The sequence below is a fragment of the Pan troglodytes genome, chromosome 16 (assembly GCF_028858775.2).
Source record: "Pan troglodytes isolate AG18354 chromosome 16, NHGRI_mPanTro3-v2.0_pri, whole genome shotgun sequence".
NCBI lineage: Eukaryota > Metazoa > Chordata > Mammalia > Primates > Hominidae > Pan > Pan troglodytes.
The window spans coordinates 58,406,675-58,425,504 of NC_072414.2; the positions used below are offsets into that span (position 1 = coordinate 58,406,675).

General features: G+C 43.1%; 1 protein-coding gene and 1 pseudogene across 1 annotated transcript in view; one reads left to right on the forward strand and one right to left on the reverse strand.

Moving 5' to 3' along the window:
* The window catches only part of MAP2K1 (mitogen-activated protein kinase kinase 1), a 100,450-nt gene that overhangs the window by 22,227 nt on the left and 59,393 nt on the right, over positions 1-18,830 (forward strand).
* Positions 4,967-5,233, reverse strand: LOC100612662 (ATP synthase subunit f, mitochondrial-like; annotated as a pseudogene).

Genomic DNA, 18,830 nt, shown 5'->3' on the forward strand with positions numbered 1-18,830 from the left:
TGTCCTTAAAATGACAGAGGTGGAAAAGATCTTGATAGTTCAGCCTCCTGTATGTATATATGAAGAGGTTGAGGCCCAGAGAGACTGGGCAGCCTACTCAGTTGTCAGATGGCTGGTGAAGACCTGCATCCGGATCCGTTGACTTCTCTCCTGTGCAGGGCCCTTGTTTTTTGCCCTGCCCTACTGCTTAACCTTGTCTTCTGTCTTACAACTAGGGGAGAGTCTATGGCATGTTCAGTTTGAAATGAATAAAAGTGAATACTTGTTCATTGTTAAAGGACCCCAACACAGAACTAATTTCCTGTTAACCCTTACATTTTCTCTTGACATATCTTTGGTGAGGACCATTAAAGGCTTGACACATTTCTGTACAGTGACATGCAGTCCTAGGGGTTAACTCTGTGTGGGTTTGAGCGATAGGATTTAACTTTTAGGAAAAAGGGGAAAAAAGAGAGAAGGTTGATAAGTGTATTTGGAGAGAGAGAAAAAATAGTTAATTTTTCTCTTAACAGTTAATCTGAAATGATAACACAGTTGTGCCTTTTGGCTCTAAAATCACTATATTTTTGATATATAATCCAAAGGCAGGTATCTAGACTGCTGAAGGCTTATTAAAATGTAACAATAGGTCCAAGTCTAGAACTTGAAAAAACTTCTCATTTGTCAAAGAAGTTCCAGTATTCTACATTCTCTTGCTAATGAATTTGGGGAGCCTTGGAAGCTCAGCAACTGGGATGCCATCGACAGGTTTGCGGTCCTCTCTAGTCTGGGGTAGGTCTTAAGGGGAAACTTTTGGGAGGGACACACATACAGTCCAGTGAAACTGTACATGAACTACTCAGGAGACAGATCACTTGGCAGGGATGTGGCAATCTTTGTACATATTTGTTCTGCTTTACTAGCTACATTGTAAGCTTCTGCAGATGAAGAGTTCAGCCTTGATGTCCCATCTCCCGCCCAGGCCTGCCATGTATTAGTTGATCAGTAAAAGTGGAATGAATGAAAGCCAGTGTTAGTTTACAGAGCTTCTGTGGGACAGAAGCTTTGTTCAGTTGAGTTTCCATCAATATCAAATGCAATGTTATGTGCGTTGAGTTTCTTGATAACTGTTCTTGAGGTTTCTTTTTTTTTGTTCCTTTTTGACTGATTAAGCAAGGCTGGACTGGTTGGAGACCCCAGATGGGACCAAGAAATGCGACTCCTGCCTGGATTGTTGTAGGTAGAGTGCTTAATATGGGGCCTGGCATGAAGGAAGTTGGGAGTATTATCTGGTCAACTGGAGTTTAGTTATTAGGTTGTAAATGACTATGGTAAGTACAGATGTCATGAATATACTAGGGTCTCAGGGTCTGAAAGAGTTAAAGCTCCTCTCAGAATAGCCCAGGCAGTTCCCAGGAAGTAGCTTCTTAGGCAGGATGTGGCAAACCAGTGGGTAAATGAGAGCCCTTCTCCTTTGGAAGAAAAGGAAGTAGGTGGGGAGAAGTGAAGAGGAAGAGCTTGGTAGACAAATCTTTTTATCTGCTTCTTTTTTAAGTGCCAGACAGACCCTGCAGATTTTTGATCCAAAGTGACCAAAGTCCTAAGAATGCCAATAATACTGGTTTTGCTATTGTCTTTTCCCTGCAGCTAATAACTACTCAAGTTTAAGATCCACTAGAGTGTTGTTTCAATAGATTTTGTTTTCTAATTTTGATCATTGGTGTATTCTTCAGTGCGCTTTCAAGGTTCACAGTGAATGTGGTGTCATCCAAAATCACATTCTTTTCTAACCAAGGATAAGTCAGAAGAAAAGATATATATATATATATATATTAGAAAAGTGTCTCTTTAATGTGTTTACCTATTTATCCATTTTAAAACACATTCCCACCCATTCTCTGTCCAGGTGCTCATAACAGTCCCTTGTGATACAGGACAAGAGTGTGCTTCCATTTAAGGCAGGAGAGAGATCTTGCCCATGGTTAGATGACCAGTTACCAGCAGAGTTAATAGAGGGCTCCAGACCCTCTGACTTCAAGTTCAGGGTTGTTTCCACAATTTTGGTTCTTTTTGTTAAGAATATAGTTTATACGTTGGAGACAAATTATTGATGGAGGCTGCAATTTTGCAAATAAAAATAACCCTCAAAAATCCAGTAATGTATATGTGAAATGAAATAGGTGAACTGAATTTGGTGAGCTTTAGTGTCGCTGTAAAAGCAACTATCCTTTGTAAACTTATTGCATAGCTAATAATGTAAATCAGTGTTGTGTTTAGGAATCAGCTCCAGGACTATGGTTTGATATGTGGAAACACCTCTGCGTTTGCTGTGGGCTGGTAGACAGAATGGGCTGGACTTGGCTGTACTGTGAAAGGCTTCTTTGAGCTGGTTCTTTGACCAGGTAATGAAAACGTTAAGCATCTAAAAACGAAGTCTTTAGGAGGCTTCCAAGGATCTGGAAAGCTGAACTCAGCAATTTTTAGACTTCAGTTTTCTGGACAGGACAGCTCTTCTAGTCAAGGAAGCCAGTATCTCCTGCATTTGTGTAGCTCTTGACTCCATTTCTTTGAAGGTTTCAAATGATAATTTTTACACTTACCCAGATAATCTACCCTGCCTGAGCACATAATTGGTAATTTGGCCCAAAAACTGCATACTTAGATTGCATCCTGGTCACACTGATATCTTACATGCATTTTAGATATTTAAATATTAAAACAAATATTCTTATGGCAATTTTTGTTTGTTTTGAGATGGGGTCTTGCCGTATTGCCCAGGCTGGAGGGCAGTGGCTATTCACAGGTGCAGTCGTAGTGCACTGCAGCCTGAAACTCCTGGCTTCAAGCCATCCTTACATCTCAGCCTCCTGAGTAGCTGGGACTACAGGTGCATGCCACTGTGCCTGGCCCTTGTGGAAATTTTATTTATTTATTTATTTTATTATTTTATTATTATTATTATTTTTTGACAGAGTCTCTCTCTGTCGCCCTGGCTGGAGTACAGTGGCGTGATCTCGGCTCACTGCAACCTCCACCTCCCAGGTTCAAGCAATTCTCGTGCCTCAGCCTCTAAAGTAGCTGGGACTACAGGTGCTCGCCACCACGCCCAGCTAATTTTTGTATTTTTAGTAGAGACAGGGTTTCACCATGTTGGCCAGGCTGGCCTCGAACTCCTGACCTCAGGTGATCCACCTGCCTCGGCCTCCCAAAGTGCTGGGATTACAGGCATGAGCCACCATGCTCGGCCCCTTGTGTCAATTTTTAGAAGCTAGGTTGTCAGGCTGCTCTTTGCTGAACCCTAAATATCCTGAAGCCTTCTGGGCTGGTGTCTAGGACCATCTTGATCCTAAGGGAATAAGCTTGACTCTTCTCTTCTTGGTGCTTCAGCACTGCATTTTCCTCAGTGGGATTGGAACAAACATTAAAGCAAAACAAAAAGTTGTAAATGAGACTTAGGGCAACTAACCTGCTCTAGCCAGAATGAAAAATTTGTTGATGTTTAAAGTTCTCTGACCTCCCTGTGTCTACCTGTTCATAATACTAAAACAAATTATGAACTTAAGTAATAAGAAAAAAGATTATGGCAGATTTCACACAGCTAAAATAATTACAAGAATTCAGCAACCACAAAAATATTTCTCACTGCAAATTCTCATCCATTTCTGTATTGTAGGCATTTTTTTTTTCTTTTGGTTTTAGTGTTTATTGTATACCTCACACTGGGTTAGACTCAAGTTTGGGGGATACTTCCAGCTTAATTGAGGGTATGAGCATGTAATTGCAAGGCATTGTGACACATGCTCTAACTCTGGTGTGTGATACAGCACAGGCTATGGGAACTCAAAGGGTGAGTGACTAACGCTGTCTTGAGGAGTGAAGGACTGTATCCCCAAAGCAGAGATCTGGGACTGTCTTGGGGTTTTGGGGTCTTCTGTTTTGTTCTTATTTTTTTCTTCTTCTTCTTTTTTTTTTTTTTTCCTGTAACCTTATTTATGGTGAAGGGACTTTTTTTTTTTTTTAATTGTTTACACTTGCCCTTTTGATATCCTCTGCATTCGTGGCTCTTATCATCATCTTAGACTTGTGAACCTGCCTCAGGTCTCTGTTAGGAGTTTCTGGCCTATCTGGTCAGCCACATACTGAGTAGCTCCACACGTAGAGCCTGCAGGTTATCTCCAACTCACCTTTTCCAAAAAATAGATTTATAATCCTCTTGTCGCCTGTGATGACCTCTCATGCTAACTACCCAGAGTCAGGCAGACCTCATAGGTTAAACGCACAGTCCTCTGTAAGACTGCCCTTCATAAGACTGTTACAATCTAAGGGGTTTCCTGACCACACACACTTCTGTTGAACTAGCTACAAATTGGGGTTTTCACTATCCTCTCAGGTTCCATAGTTTGCTAGAGCAATTCACAGAACTCAGGAATGCACTGTACTTCTGATTACAATTTTATTATAGCAAAAAGGGTACAAATCAGGAGCAGCCAAAAGAAGAGGCATATAGGGTAAGGCCTGGGAGGGTCCCAGATGTAAAGCTTCTGGTGTCTTCACCTCTTGGAATCAGGGCACAGTCACTCTCCTAGTACATTGAGGTGTAACAATATGCACAGAGTATTATTAACCAGGGAAGCTCCCCTGAGCTTCAGTGTCCAGAGTTTTTACTGGGGCCCCATTACATAGGCATGATTGATTGAATCATTGGCCATGTGATTGAACTCAATCTCTAGCCCTTTTACTCACTGCAGGTTAGGCTGTGTTACATGGCTCAGAGCCCCAACCTTGTAATCACATGATTGGTCTTTCTGGTATGGCCAGCCCCCATCCTGTGTCTTTTTTTTTTTTTTTTCTTCCCCAGTCATCTTTTATTTGGAGGTTAATTCCCATTAGGATATGAAAGGATTCAGCGACGATCGAGATTGTGTTCCTTATGGAGGGGCTCGGGCCAAGAAGGTCATGGCGGGGAGTGCAGAGCATGCCCTCTTCTTCAGTGGTACTTGCATAGCCACTTGTGCTTGAGCTCCTTGTAGGAAAGGCAGTAGCTGAAGAGCACGTAGCCTGCCAGCACCATGGTAACCCCTGAGATGCTCCCCTTCTTCATGTTGATGCACTGCTTGTAGTACCAGTAATAACCTCTTCAAAATGCTCCGGCAGTGCCACTATTGCTGAAGTCCTGCATCAAGCTCCAGCTTGGCAGCTCCCCTAGTTTGACCTCCAGAAGTTTCTTGTTCTTCACTGGTATGACTGATGCCATCTTGGAGTCCTGGTGTCCACTGTCCCTGTGTCATCTTTTTAAGCAAACTGTGGGCCCACATTGAATCACCTTATTGGCGTAAACTATCAGGGCCCACTGTGAATAACAAAGACACTCCTATTACTTGAGAAATTCCAAAGATTTAGAGGTTACCTCCAGAAACCAGGGACAAAGGCCAGCCTTTTATTCTTTTATTCTATAATAAAGAATAAAAACTCTTTATTATACAACATCCTCCTAACCCCCAAAGCTGTCTAGTCCTCATCTTTGTGATGTGGTAAGTCAGATCCCCCTGGATGCCCAGCCAGAAACCTGGCATCACCCTCAACTCCTCCCTCCCTCCCCCCATATCCAGATCATCGCCCAGTCTTGCCAACTCTGCCTTCAGTTTCTGTCCCAGCTCTTTATTGCCTGGCTACTGTGGTGTTCAAACTCTCATCTTGTCTTGTTTTCCTTGTTGCCTTCAAGCTGACTTTCCTGGCTTGGCTCTCCCATTTCTAAGTTGCCAGACTCTTGGTTCCAAAATATAAAACTGATCTTGTCACTTTCTTTAGAATTTGCTGTTGCAGAACAATGTGTGTATTATAATTCCATTTTCGTTAAACAAAACATACTATATATATTCACTGGAAATGTATTTCAAAGAAATCTAGAAGTGTATATATTCTACAGTGTTAACAGTAGTTATCTGAGGGAAGGTGGAACATAGAGTTTTACTTTAGACTATACATTTCTAGACTAGTTGGATTTTTTCATACTGAGCACACATTAGTTTTTTTAGGCCTGGTAATATTACAGAAGTCAAATTACAGAAGTCACCCTAGCTCCCCACTCGCCTTCTAAACCTAATTCTTTAGCATGGTGTGCTGTGCCCTTCATGGTCTAGCTCAGTTTACCTGCAGCCCCATCTCATCACTCACCTGGATGCATCCACTCTCAGGATATTCTCAGGATTAAACTTGGGGATTACGTTTTCTGACCTTCACTTTCCCTCCCTTATCTTAGATGGAATTAGGGAGTTTTTCTGTATGTTCCCATAGCTCCCCATGCCTACCTTGCTTTTAGCATTTTGACCTACCCTACCCTGTAGGTTGTTGTTATACTTGTTGTATAGTTGTTGCTGTACTTCTTAGTATCCTTTCCTATGTTTGCCTTACATTGTGATACACACCCCCCCACAATCCCCCCCAAACACACACACCCACCCACACACCCACCTTTCAGACTGCCTTGTGAGGACAGGGATCTTGTTGTCTTCATAGCCTAGCCTCTAGTATACATAGTGCTTGTCATGGAGTAGACGCTTCATAGTAAATCTGCATTGTATTTTCACAGCTGTAGGCATAAATGGATGTAACCCAGAGATTCACTCAAGTTACCTATCCCGTGCCCTTTTCTAGATTGGAGCACTCCCCGAGGTTTAGATTCTCATCGTCAGTTCTGCTGTGGGACTCACATTTCCCTTCCTATGTTTTTTCTCTTTTTGCTCTGTTCTTGAACTAGCTTGGAATTTGGCTCCTTTTCCTTGGTTTCCACTAAACAACAGTGAGAACAAAGTATACACAAAGCTATTTGTGTGCACAGCAGATTGGACTTGGAAGGTCTGGGGTGGGGAGGGTATATTATATTACAGCAATACAGGTAACTTAAAATCTAATGGTGTTAGGTGTCTTTGGTCTTAAATGACCTTTGCTACCCTGCCATGGTACCTCCTTTCCTTCTGCTCTTGCTGCTCTTAACGAGTCCCCAAACAAGCTTTTCTCATTTTATTTTGCAACGTAATTCAGCTCTCCAGCTGCACCTCTACATGCTGTTCAGGGCTGCTTCTGCCCACCCCAAGGCTGAGGAGCAGTCCCTTCTAAACTATGGGCAAGCTTTCTGGTTCTCTAGTAGGACCAGATCCCACTGTGAACAGGTATTGTTAGCCCAAAGACTTATTTCCCCACCCCACATCTTTTTTCAGAAGACAGAAGCAAGCACTATCAGTTTTGGTTTTAATTAAGTTTCTTTCTGTGATATTACTTCTTCTAGGTAGGTTTTGACTTTACTAGACCGATTGCTGTTAATTTGATGGTCTAACTAGTAGTTTTCTACCCCTAGTTTAACATGTTGAATGTTGACCAGGTGCAGTGTCTCACGCCTGTAATCCCCGCAGTTTGGGAGGCTTAGGTGGGTGGATCACCTGAGCCCTAGAAGTTTGAGACCAATCTGGGCAACATGGTGAAACTCTGTCTCTACAGAAAATTACAAAAATTAGCCAGGCATGGAGGCACGTGCCTGTAGTCCAGTTACTTGAGAAACTGAGGTGGGAGGGAGGATCGCCTGAGCCCAGGAGATTGAGGCTGCAGTGAGCCATGGTTGCACCACTACACCCCAGTCTGTGCAACAAAATGAGACCCTGTCTCAAAAAAACAAAAAACCAATGCTTAAGTGAGCACCTGTATTGACTTCCAGTCCTGATCCTGAAATCAGGATTCCCTGAAGGTTGTTGGAAAGTGATCTGGGGGTAGGGTTTTTTCCCAGAGGTGATGCGTGCTCAGGGATGAGATTTGCTGACCCTCCTGTGTGTATTTGGGCAGGGAGAAGGGTCCAGCTGTAGCAAACAGCTGTTCTTGTATATAAGGGGGAAGCAAGTCTGGAGAATTGACAGTTTCTCCTGTGGACTAGAATTGGAGACATATTTTGAGTGCTGTGTTTCATCTGACTGTATCTTCCTGCCCTTGGGTGTGCTTCTGGGCACTGGCTACTGACCTTTTTGCCTTGGGGACTCGACTGTACTTATGGTTCTGTTAAAGTTGGAGGGTGTCCAGGTTCTTGGCATCTTCAACAGAGAATTGGACAAAATGCACAAAGCAAGGAAGGGACGAAGGGATTTATTGAAAATGAAAGTACCCTCCACAATGTGGGAGCGGTCCCAAGCATAGGAGCTCAAAAGGCCCCGTTGCAGAGTTTTTGGGAATTTAAATACCCCCTAGAGGATTCCATTTGTTATTTTGGGTATGCGCTATGTAAATGGAGAGGTTAAAGTAAAGTTACAAAGTCATTTGCGGCCTATGACCTATGGAGAGGATATTTCCTGTTATAGCTGAAGAGTGAATTGGCCTTATGTTCCCTACCTCCAGACCCAATTTTCCTGCCTCAGTTCTGAGTTATGAGGTTTAACTGATTGGGTCACATTGGATCCTGTACCTTCTCCCTCATTGAAGAGCAAACTGCATTCCTGATTGATAGACCAGCACGGGCCATTATTATACAGGGATTTTCTAAAAAGCTCTTTTTCTTTTTTTAAATTTATTTAAACTATTTTTTCCTCATTATGACTGGAAGGATAAAAGATATTTTTCTATATCAGCTTCTCAAGAACAGGGAATGGGTAATGTCCAGTACGTCATCTTTCTAACGCCATAGCCAGCTTGTCTTTTCAGTAACAGCCAGCCCCACTGTTTAGTGGTCACCACCAGACCCAGGGCTCCCTTTGTTTTTCTGATGCTGACCACATTTTTTTTTTTTTTTTTGAGACGGAGTCTCGCTCTGTCGCCCAGGCTGGAGTGCAGTGGCGGGATCTCAGCTCACTGCAAGCTCCGCCTCCCGGGTTCGCGCCATTCTCCTGCCTCAGCCTCCCGAGTAGCCGGGACTACAGGCGCCCGCCACCACGCCTGGCTAATTTTTTTGTGTTTTTAGTAGAGAGAGGGTTTCACTGTGTTAACCAGGATGGTCTCGATCTCCTGACCTTGTGATCCGCCCACCTCAGCCACTCAAAGTGCTGGGATTAGAGGTGTGAGCCACTGTGCCCGGCCTTTTTTTTTTTTTTTTTCCTTTTTATTTTTTTTGAGACAGAGTTTCACTTTGTTGCCCAGGCTGGAGTGCAATGGCGCAGTCTTGGCTCACTGCAACCTCTGCCTCCTGGGTTCAAGCGATTCTCCTGCCTCATCCTCCCAAGTAGCTGGGATTACAGGCGTGCACCACCATGCCTGGCTTCTTTTTTGTCTTATAACTTCTGGTTTTTTTTTTCCCCCTCTCCCTCCAAACTCCATCACCTTTCCTTTTGTACTTCTACAGAAGCCTGATCCTTTAAAAATTATCTGGCTGGGCGCGGTGGCTCACACCTGTAATTCTAGCACTTTGGGAGGCCGAGGCGGATGGATCATCTGAGGTCAGGGATTCGAGACCAGCCTGGCCAACATGGCAAAACCCCGTCTCTACTAAAAATACAAAAATTAGTCGGGCGTGGTGGTGCATGCCTGTAATCCCAGCTACTGGGGAGGCTGAGGAAGGAGAATTGCTTGAACCTGGGAGGTGGAGGTTGCAGTGAGCTGAGATTGTGCCACTGCACTCCAGCCTGTGTGACGGGAGCGAGACTCCATCTCAAAAAAAAAAATTTTCATATGCGGCTAATAAGAAACACATTTTATATACTGGGGCAGAAGGAACCATAGGCTGTCACTTGTTTTAAGCAACAATATGACACCCCCTGTCTGATTCAGGATGTTATTCAATATTTGAGGAAAGTCTTTGTGAGTGGGTGGTCCTCATGACTCCAGAGGCTCCTCTGTGTGTGTGTATGTGTGTGTTTTTCAACATGACTGCAGAAATATGTTGTGGGAAGGTAATTCATGTGATTTCAGAGGACTGTTTGATTCTCAGGGGGTGTTTTTGTTTGTTTGTTTCTTTTTAAAGGATAGGAATATGTGATTCTTATTCTATCTGGGATTCTTTTTAATCAAACCTGTTTTTATGACATAAACAAAAAAATGTCTGTTGGCTTGGAAACTACCTGATTTACAGTGAAATTAAAAATAAATGCCTTGGCCAGGTGTGGTGGCTCACACCTGTAGTCCCAGCACTTTGGGAGGTGAGGTGGGTGGATCACCTGAGGTCAGGAGTTCGAGACCACCCTGGCCAATATGGTGAAATCCTGTCTCTACTAAAAATACAAAAATTAGCTGGTCATGGTGGTGGGCACCTGTAGTCCCAGCTACTCCGGAGGCTGAGGAATGAGAATCACTTGAACCTGGGAGGCGGAGGTTGTGGTGAGCCGAGATCACACCACTGCACTTCAGCCTGGGTGACAGAGCAAGACTCTGTCAAATAAATGAATGAACGAATGAATGAATGAATGCCTTTCAGCCGTGCACAGTGGCTCACACCTGTAATCCCAGCACTTTGGGAGGCCAAGGTGGGTGGACCACTTGAGCCCAGGAGTTTGAGACCAGCCTGGGCAACATGGCAAAACCCAGTCTCTACAAAAAGTACAAAAATTAACCAGGCATGGTGGCCCAGCTACCCCAAACGCTGAGGTGGGAGGATCACCTGAGCCTGGGAGATCAAGGCTGCAATGAGCTGTGACTGCACTGCTGCACTCCAGCCTGGGTGACAGAGTAACACCCTGTCTCAAAAATAAAATAAAATAAATGTCTTTCAACCTGGGGAAGCCGATTGAAAAGGTAAATAAATTTACCTTATTTATTTTTCAAAATAAATTTACCTGTCCTTTCATTTTCTTATTTTTTTATTTTAAGCTTTATTCCCCTAATACTTACTCTTGGCATATATATATATATATATATATACACACACACACACACACACACACATACATATATATACACACACATACATATATATACATACACATACATATATACATACATATATACACACACATACACACGCGCATACATACATACATATATACACGTGCATATATGTACTTATATAATTTTTATATGTACAATTTTATATATATGTACACACATACACATATATACACATACGCACACATATACACACACACACACATATATATATATAAATTTTTTTTTCTGAAACAGGGTCTCACTTTATCACCTAGACTGGAGTGCAGTAGTGTGGTCTTGGCTCACTGCAACCTTGACCTCCCGGGTTCAAGCGATCCTTCTGCCTTGGCCCCCCAAGTAGTTGAGACTACAGGTGCATGCCACTACACCTGGTGAATTTTTGTATTTTTTGTAGAGATAGGGTTTTGCCATGTTGCCCAGGGCGGTCCCAAACTCCTGAGCTCAAGCGATCCGCTTTGGCCTTCCAAAGTGCCAGGATTACAGGTTTGAGCCACCTTGCCTGGCCTGGCTTATAATCTTTTTTTTTTTTCCTTAAGTGCTAACTGCGAGTTAATGGCTTATAATATTCCTAATCCTAATTCTATACCATTGTCGCTGGGCGCAGTGGTTCACGCCTGTAATCTCAGCACTTTGGGAGGCCGAGGTGGGCAGATCACTTGAGGTCAGGAATTGGGGACGAGCCTAGCCAACATGGTGAAACCCTGTCTCTACTAAAAAAATACAAAAATTAGCCTGGCATAGTGGGGCCTGTAATCCCAGGTACTTGGGAGGCTGAGGTGGGAGGAACACTTGAACCAGGAGGTGGAGGTTGCAGTGAGCTGAGATCGTACCACTGCACTTCAGCTTGGGTGACAGAGTGACTCCATCTCAAAAAAAAAAAATGAACAAAAAACAGCAACAAACCAATTCTATACCATTGTTCACAGATTAGCCCCTACTAGAATGCCTTCTTTCTCTTTTTTTTTTTTGCTATCTCATTATTTTATATCATTCTAGACCAGTTTGAGCCTCATATCCCCACAAAACTTACTCTAGCATATCCTCAACTACACAGCTGCCTGTGTTCTAGGCCCTTTGTGAGAATTAGGGGAACTGTGGTACAGTCATTGCCCCAGAATCTCTTTTGAAGTTGGTGGTAAAACCATAAAAGCAGTAAAGGTAATTAACTACATTGTGCATTTTCCCCAGATTATTTATTGCATGAACAACATGAAAACACGGGGATTAAATCACCTTCTACCCTGCCACAGCAACTGATTTCATTTATCTATGTTTCTTTGCAGTGCTTGTTCGTATACATTCATTTTTTCCCCCATAGGTAATACAATATAATTCATTTGCACCTGAGAGTGTTTGATTGTCAAAATTTCTGATACCTATAAGTGTGTGTGACTTTGGATGAGTCACTTCTCCTGAGACCCAGTTTCTCCGTCTAAACCAGGGGTTTAGACTACATGTCCTGTAAGGCAATAATCATGAAAATATCTTCTGTTGTGGAGTATTTCACAGTTGCTTGAACATTTGTATTGTTATTCTTTACCATAACTACATGGGATTGAGTGGAATATGATATTCCTTTTTTACGGATTGGGAAACTGAAACTGAGGTAGCCAAAGAAAACACTCTTAGGTGAAAATGAATTATATTGTAGTACCTATGAGGGGAAAAAAATGAACGTATATGAACAAGCACTGGAAGGAAACATAGATAAATGACTTTAAGGTTGACTTTTTATCTCTGGTTTTTAGCAGTTTGACTATGATGTGTCTAGGTGTGGGATTTTTCTTTTTTTAAGTATTGCTTAGGGTGCCCTGTGTTTTTTCGATCTGGATGTTTGTTGTTTTTTGTTAATTTTGGGAAATTCTTGGCCTTTATCTCTTCAAGTATTTCTTCTGTCCTGTTCCCTCTTGTTCTTCCAAGACCCCAACTACATATATGTTAGACGATTGGATCTTGTCCTACAACTCTTGGATGCTCTGTTCTGATTTCTTTTATTCTTTTTTTTTGCTTTAGTTTGGTTAATTTCTTTTTTTTTGTTTTTTTTTTTGTTTTTTTGAGACAAGCTGGTCCCAAAGTCTGGGCCTCAAGTGGTCAAGCTGGTCTCAAACTCTGGGCCTCAAGTGGTCCTCCTGCCTTGGCCTCCCAAAATATTGGTATTACAAGCATGAGCCACCGTGCCCAGCCTCCATTTAAAAATTTCTGTTGACCTATCTTCAGGGTCACTGATTGTTCCCTCAGCTCCATGTAATCGGCTAATGAGCCTGTTGACCTCTGATGCCATGTTTTTAAAATTTCTAGCATTTTAATTTGATTCTATTTTTAGTTTTCACCTTTGCTGAAATTCCTCATTTGTTCATGCATGTTGTCACCTTTAACATATTAATCATAGTTATTTTAAGGCCTCTGTCTGATAGTTCCAACATCTGGGTCGTCTGAGTCTGGTTCTGTTTATAGCTTATCTCTTGATAAGGTTGTTCCCCCCCATCCCACCTCCCAGCCCTTCTTGATTTTTGTGTTTTTCTTTCCTTTTTTTTTTTTTGAAACAGAGTCTCACTCTTTTCACCCAGGCTAGAGTACAGTGGTGCAATCTTGGTTCACTGCAACCTCCCTCCCGGTATTAAGCAATTCTTCTGCCTTAGCCTCCTGAGTAGCTGGGATTACAGGTGCCTGCCACCATGCCAGGCTAATTTTTTTTTTTTTTTTTTTCTTTGAGATGGAGTTTCACTCTTGTTGACCAGGCTGGAGTGCAATGGCGCAATCTCGGCTCACCGCAACCTCCGCCTCCCAGGTTCAAGTGTTTCTTCTGCCTCAGCCTCCCGAGTAGCTGGGATTACAGGCATGCACCACCACACCTGGCTAATTTTGTATTTTTAGTAGAGATGGGGTTTCACCATGTTGGTCAGGCTGGTCTCAAACTCCCAACCTCAGGTGATCTGCCCACCTTGACCTCCCAAAGTGCTGGGATTACAGGTGTGAGCCACTGTGCCCCACCCATGCCTGGCTGATTGTTTTATTTTTAGCAGAGATGGGGTTTCACCATGTTAGCCAGGCTGGTCTGGAACTCCTGACCTCAGGTGATCCACCTGCCTTGGCCTCCCAAAGTGCTGAGATTATGGATGTGAGCCACCGCACCCAGCCATGTCTTGTGCATTTTTTTTTTTTTGAGATGGAGTTTTTCTTTTGTTGCCCAGGCTGGAGTGCAGTGGTACTGTCTTGGCTCACTGCAGCCTCTGCCTCCCAGGTTCAAGTGACTCTCCTGTCTCAGCCTCCTGAGTAGCTGAGATTACAGGCATATGCCACCATGCCCAGCTAATTTTTATATTTTCAGTAGAGGTGGGGTTTCGCCATGTTGGCCAGGCTGATGTCGAACTCCTGACCTCAAGTGATCTGCCTGCCTCGGCCTCTCAAAGTGCTGGGATTACAGGCATGAGCCACCGTGTCCAGCCCGTGTCTTGTAATTTTTGATTGAATGTTGGATATTATGTGGTAGAACAGAGAATTAGGTAAATTGTCTTTATCCTCAGAAATGGGCATGCTTTTCTGTCATGCTGTTAGTTTGTGTTAGGCTGTTAGCCAGAGTTGAGCTGGGTTTGGGCTTTCTTTTTAATATTAACTTAAATGCATCACATGCTTCAAATTTCTCCAGTAATGGGTTTTTATCTTGCACTTAGCGGGGAGCCTGAGTTGCATACGTTTATTTTTTTTCTCAGTCTTTCTACTGCTTCTTCAGCTCTGAACTGTCCCTTAATCCTTTGCCACAAAGGGACTCTTTCTCTACACTCTTGCCCCTTTCCTAGGGGTAAGCTGCAGTTGCTTTTTAGTGGTTCTTGGCTTGAAGTAGAGGTAGGGAGGTTCTCATTGTCTTGATCCAATCTCAATCTTTTTTTTTTTTTTTTTTTTTTTTTTTGAGATGGAATTTCGCTCTTGTTGCTGAGGCTGGAGTGCAGTGGTGCAATCTCGGCTCACTACAACCTCTGCCTCCTGGGTTTAAGCGATTCTCCCACCTCAGCCTCCCGAGTAGCTGGGATTACAGGATGTGCCACCAAGCCCGGCTAATTTTGTATTTTTAGTAGAGACAGGGTTTCTCCATGTTCGTCAGGCTGTTCTCAAACTCCCAAGCTTAGGTGATCTGCCCACCTCGGCCTCCTAAAGTGCTGGGATTACAGGCATGAGCCACTGTGTCCAGCCTCCCGTCTCCATCTTTAGCAGACCCTGTGAGTATAGACCTTGGGTTTGGGGTTTTCCCAGCATTCTTTCCCTTCCTCTCTATGGCAGCCAGACTTTGCCTTGTATCTGCGGCAGGTCTTGGGCAGGAGAAAGTTTTGTATACCTCCTTCAGCAGTTAGTAGACTTTTGCTTTCTGTTGGTGTTGAGCACAGCTTTAGGCTTAGATTCTTCATCAACTAGGAGAAGCTGTGCTTCAATACAGTTATTCTTTTGCATAGTTCCTAATGTGCTTCACTCAATTTAGCAGAATTTTTTTTTTTAACCTCTTCCTTGATGCTAGCTGCTTGTGCAAATCACATCTTGGCCGCCTACTCTTCTTCACTTGCTGACAGATGTGTAGGTGAGAAAAGTCTCATAGTCATTGTTCCTGAAAGAAGCTTCCAGACCCACTTCTAGGGCCAGTGACATATGCAGGAAATCAGCTGATTCTGGGCCAGGACAGAGCTGGTCTTTTTTTTAGTGGGGGATGGCAGGCGGCGGGGCAGGGGACATTCAAAATTTATTTTCCAACAGACAGATAGCATCAGCAGGTACAACTACAAGGGTATCTACATAGATCATACATTCACAAGGCATTATTAGTTCAACAGTGAGAAAGCCACTCGTGGGTTTTCTGTAGCAATATCCCACTTCACAGTGTAAACAGGTACTATTTTGTTCACTTACAATTCTGGAAGGAAAGGCACACCTTGCAGGGGGGAAGAAAAGGGGAATCCTAAAGTAAGGTGCAACAATTAAGAGACAACACTTTGGCTAACAATCTTGGATCCACATTTCAGTCAGGGCCTTCCACATAGAGGGGAAAGACTTTTCTCTCAGAAGTTAGAATCTTTCTTCCTCCTCTCTTGTTAAACCGAGAGCAGTGTTTTGTTTGCTCAATATTACATGTACAAAAGGAGATTAGAAAAAAAATGCATCACAAAACCATCTTGAACGTTCAGCTCTTCCTGCCAATACATCACAACTCTTAGGTTTTAGACGGGGCCTGGGAATGCTTCAGTGTTTTTTCTTTTTTTTTTTTTTTAAGTGAAAGCAAGTTTATTGCGAAAGCAAAGGGATACAAGAATGGCTGCTCCATAGGCAGAGAGCAGCCCAGTAGTCTTAAAATAGGAAAATAGACACTATGGCTACAAAAAATAAAAAATAAATGAGGTAGATAAAGCTTTCACACCCAGGACTTGCCTGTTCCAACTTCATAGCCTTCATGAAATATTCATCAAGAAGACAAAAAAAAAACCTTTATAATTACTTGGCATAAGTCACACCAAGAAAATTCAACAAAAAAAATTAGCATGTATACCTATGATAGGAAACACATCCTTCCATGAGTTTCTTCTCAAGAATGAAAACCTAGTTCTTCAGTAGAGTAGGCACTGGCAAACTAAGTCATCTGAGATTTCCTGCTCAGGTGCCCTCTTCTTCTGGGGTTCAGGAAGAGGAAGGCATCTAAGAAGTGTGGGAAAGGACATTGGCACTCTCAGGGCAGAGCTGGTCCTTCACATTGTGGTGAAACTACTAGAAAGAAGAAAAACATGCTTGTGGCTACTCTGTGCCTGTGAAATAGGTGTGAAGCCTTTAGGAGTCAGAAGACCTGGGTTCAACTCTAATAGTCACTTACTCCGTGAACTTGTGCAAGTCACTTCTCTGTAGTTTTTCTTACAGTTAAAACTTTAAAGTTTTGTCCAGTGCTAAAATTCTCTAATCCTAACATATCCTTCTGTAGTGTTACAAGGATAGAACTCTCCAGGTAAATACCAAGGCTGTGCTTTTCTGCAAGCATAGTGGTTAGCTTCCCGTGTTATATGGTTTGAAGCCCTGGTTGTTACTTCTTGCCTGCATATAAACCCCATTGACGATGATCTCATCTTGTTTTTCCTTTAAGAATAAATTGATTGTTTTGTCTTCCCAGGTCTTTGAGAATGCGTAAGTTCCGGCACTAGAAAGTCCTCAGTAAAGTAACTAAAGGAGTATATACAGCTAAGGGCAATTTAAGTCAAAATGTGATAATAAGTAAAAAGTGGTTGTAGAAATTAAATGAGAGTGAAATATTTTTTTAAAAGTTGGAATCATCTAAATGCTAAATGCATATTTAATATTGTTTTGCTATTGTAATCTAATTAGTTAAAAAGAATAACATTTGGGCTGGGGGTGGTGGCTCATGCCTGTAATCCCAGCACTTTAGGAGGCCGAGGCGGGCAGATCACAAGGTCAGGAGATCGAGACCATCCTGGCCAACACAGTGAAACCCCGTCTTTACTAAAAATACAAAAAATTAGCCGGGTGTGGTGGCGGGCGCCTGTAGTCCCAGTTGCTCAGGAGGCTGAGGCAGGAGAATTGCGTGAACCCAGGAGGCGGAGCTTGCAGTGAGCCAAGATGCACCACTGCACTCCAGCCTGGGTGACAGAGCAAGACTCCCATCTCCAAAAAAAAATAATAATAATAATAACATTTGATAGTATTTATTGAACACCTACTGTGAGCTAGATGAGTGTGGGTGAGCTCCTTTAGTCTCCTAACAACCCCATGATGTGTTTACTACTGTTAGCCCCATTTTACTGATGAAAAACCTGAAGCTTAAGGCTTTTAAGAAACCTCTCTGGCCAGGCATGGTGGCTCACCCCTGGAATCCCAGCACTTTGGGATGCTGAGCCTGGCAGATCCCAAAGTCAGGAGTTAGAGACCAGCCTGGCCAACATGGTGAAACCCTGTCTCTACTAAAAATACAAAAATTAGCCGGGCGTGGTGGCAGGCACCCATAAACCCAGCTACTTGGAAAGCTGAGGCAGGAGAATCGTTTGAACCCGGGAGGTGAAGGTTGCAGTAAACCGAGATTGCGCCATTGCATTCCAGCCTAGGCGACAGGGCAAGACTCTGTCTCCAAAAAAAAGAAACCTCTCCAACTTGACGTGGCTGTTCAGTGGCCAAATAGGGCTTCATACCCAGATAGCCTGACTCCCAGGTTCAGGTCAGGGTACATTTTTATGTATCATAAAAGCATAGTTGATGAATTCTCAGAAACCGAACACACCATATAACCAGCCCTCAGATCGAGAACAGGGCATTACTAGCACCCAGGAATTCCCCTCCTTCCCTATATTAGGGTTCACCAGAGAAACAGAACCAACAGCAGTTGTGCGTGTGTGTGTGTGTATGAGAGGGTTATTGATGTTTATTTTAGGGAATTGGCTCATGTGATTATGGAGGTCTGGTAAGCCTAAAATCTGCAGGGATAAGCCAGCAAGCTGAAGACCCAGGGTAGGGTTGCATGCGGTTCAAGTCCAGAGGCAGGCTACCAGCAGAATTCCTTCTTTTGGGCAGGTCAGTCTTTGTTCTCTTAAGGTTTTCAACTGATTGGCTGAGGCCAATTCACATTATGGACAGTAATTCACTTTAATCTAAGTTTACCAATTTAAATGTTAATCTCATCCAAAAAACCCCCACAAAAACCAAAAACATTTTCACAGAAACACCATGGCCCAGCCAAGTTGACACGTAAAATTAACCATCACACACCCCCTCTTAGTTACTTCCCCCTGAAGGGTAATCACTTTCCTAATTTATAATTGCAAAGATTAGTGTTGCCCTTTTTTGAATTTTCTTTCCTTTTTTTTTTTTTTTTTGAGACAGGGTCTCATTGTCACCCAGGCTAGAGTGCAGTGACGCGATCTTGGCTTACTGCGACCTCCGCCTCCCAGGCTCTGGTAATTCTCTCACCTCGGCCTCCTGAGTAGCTGTGATTACAAGCACAAGCCACCACGCCTGGCTAATTTTTC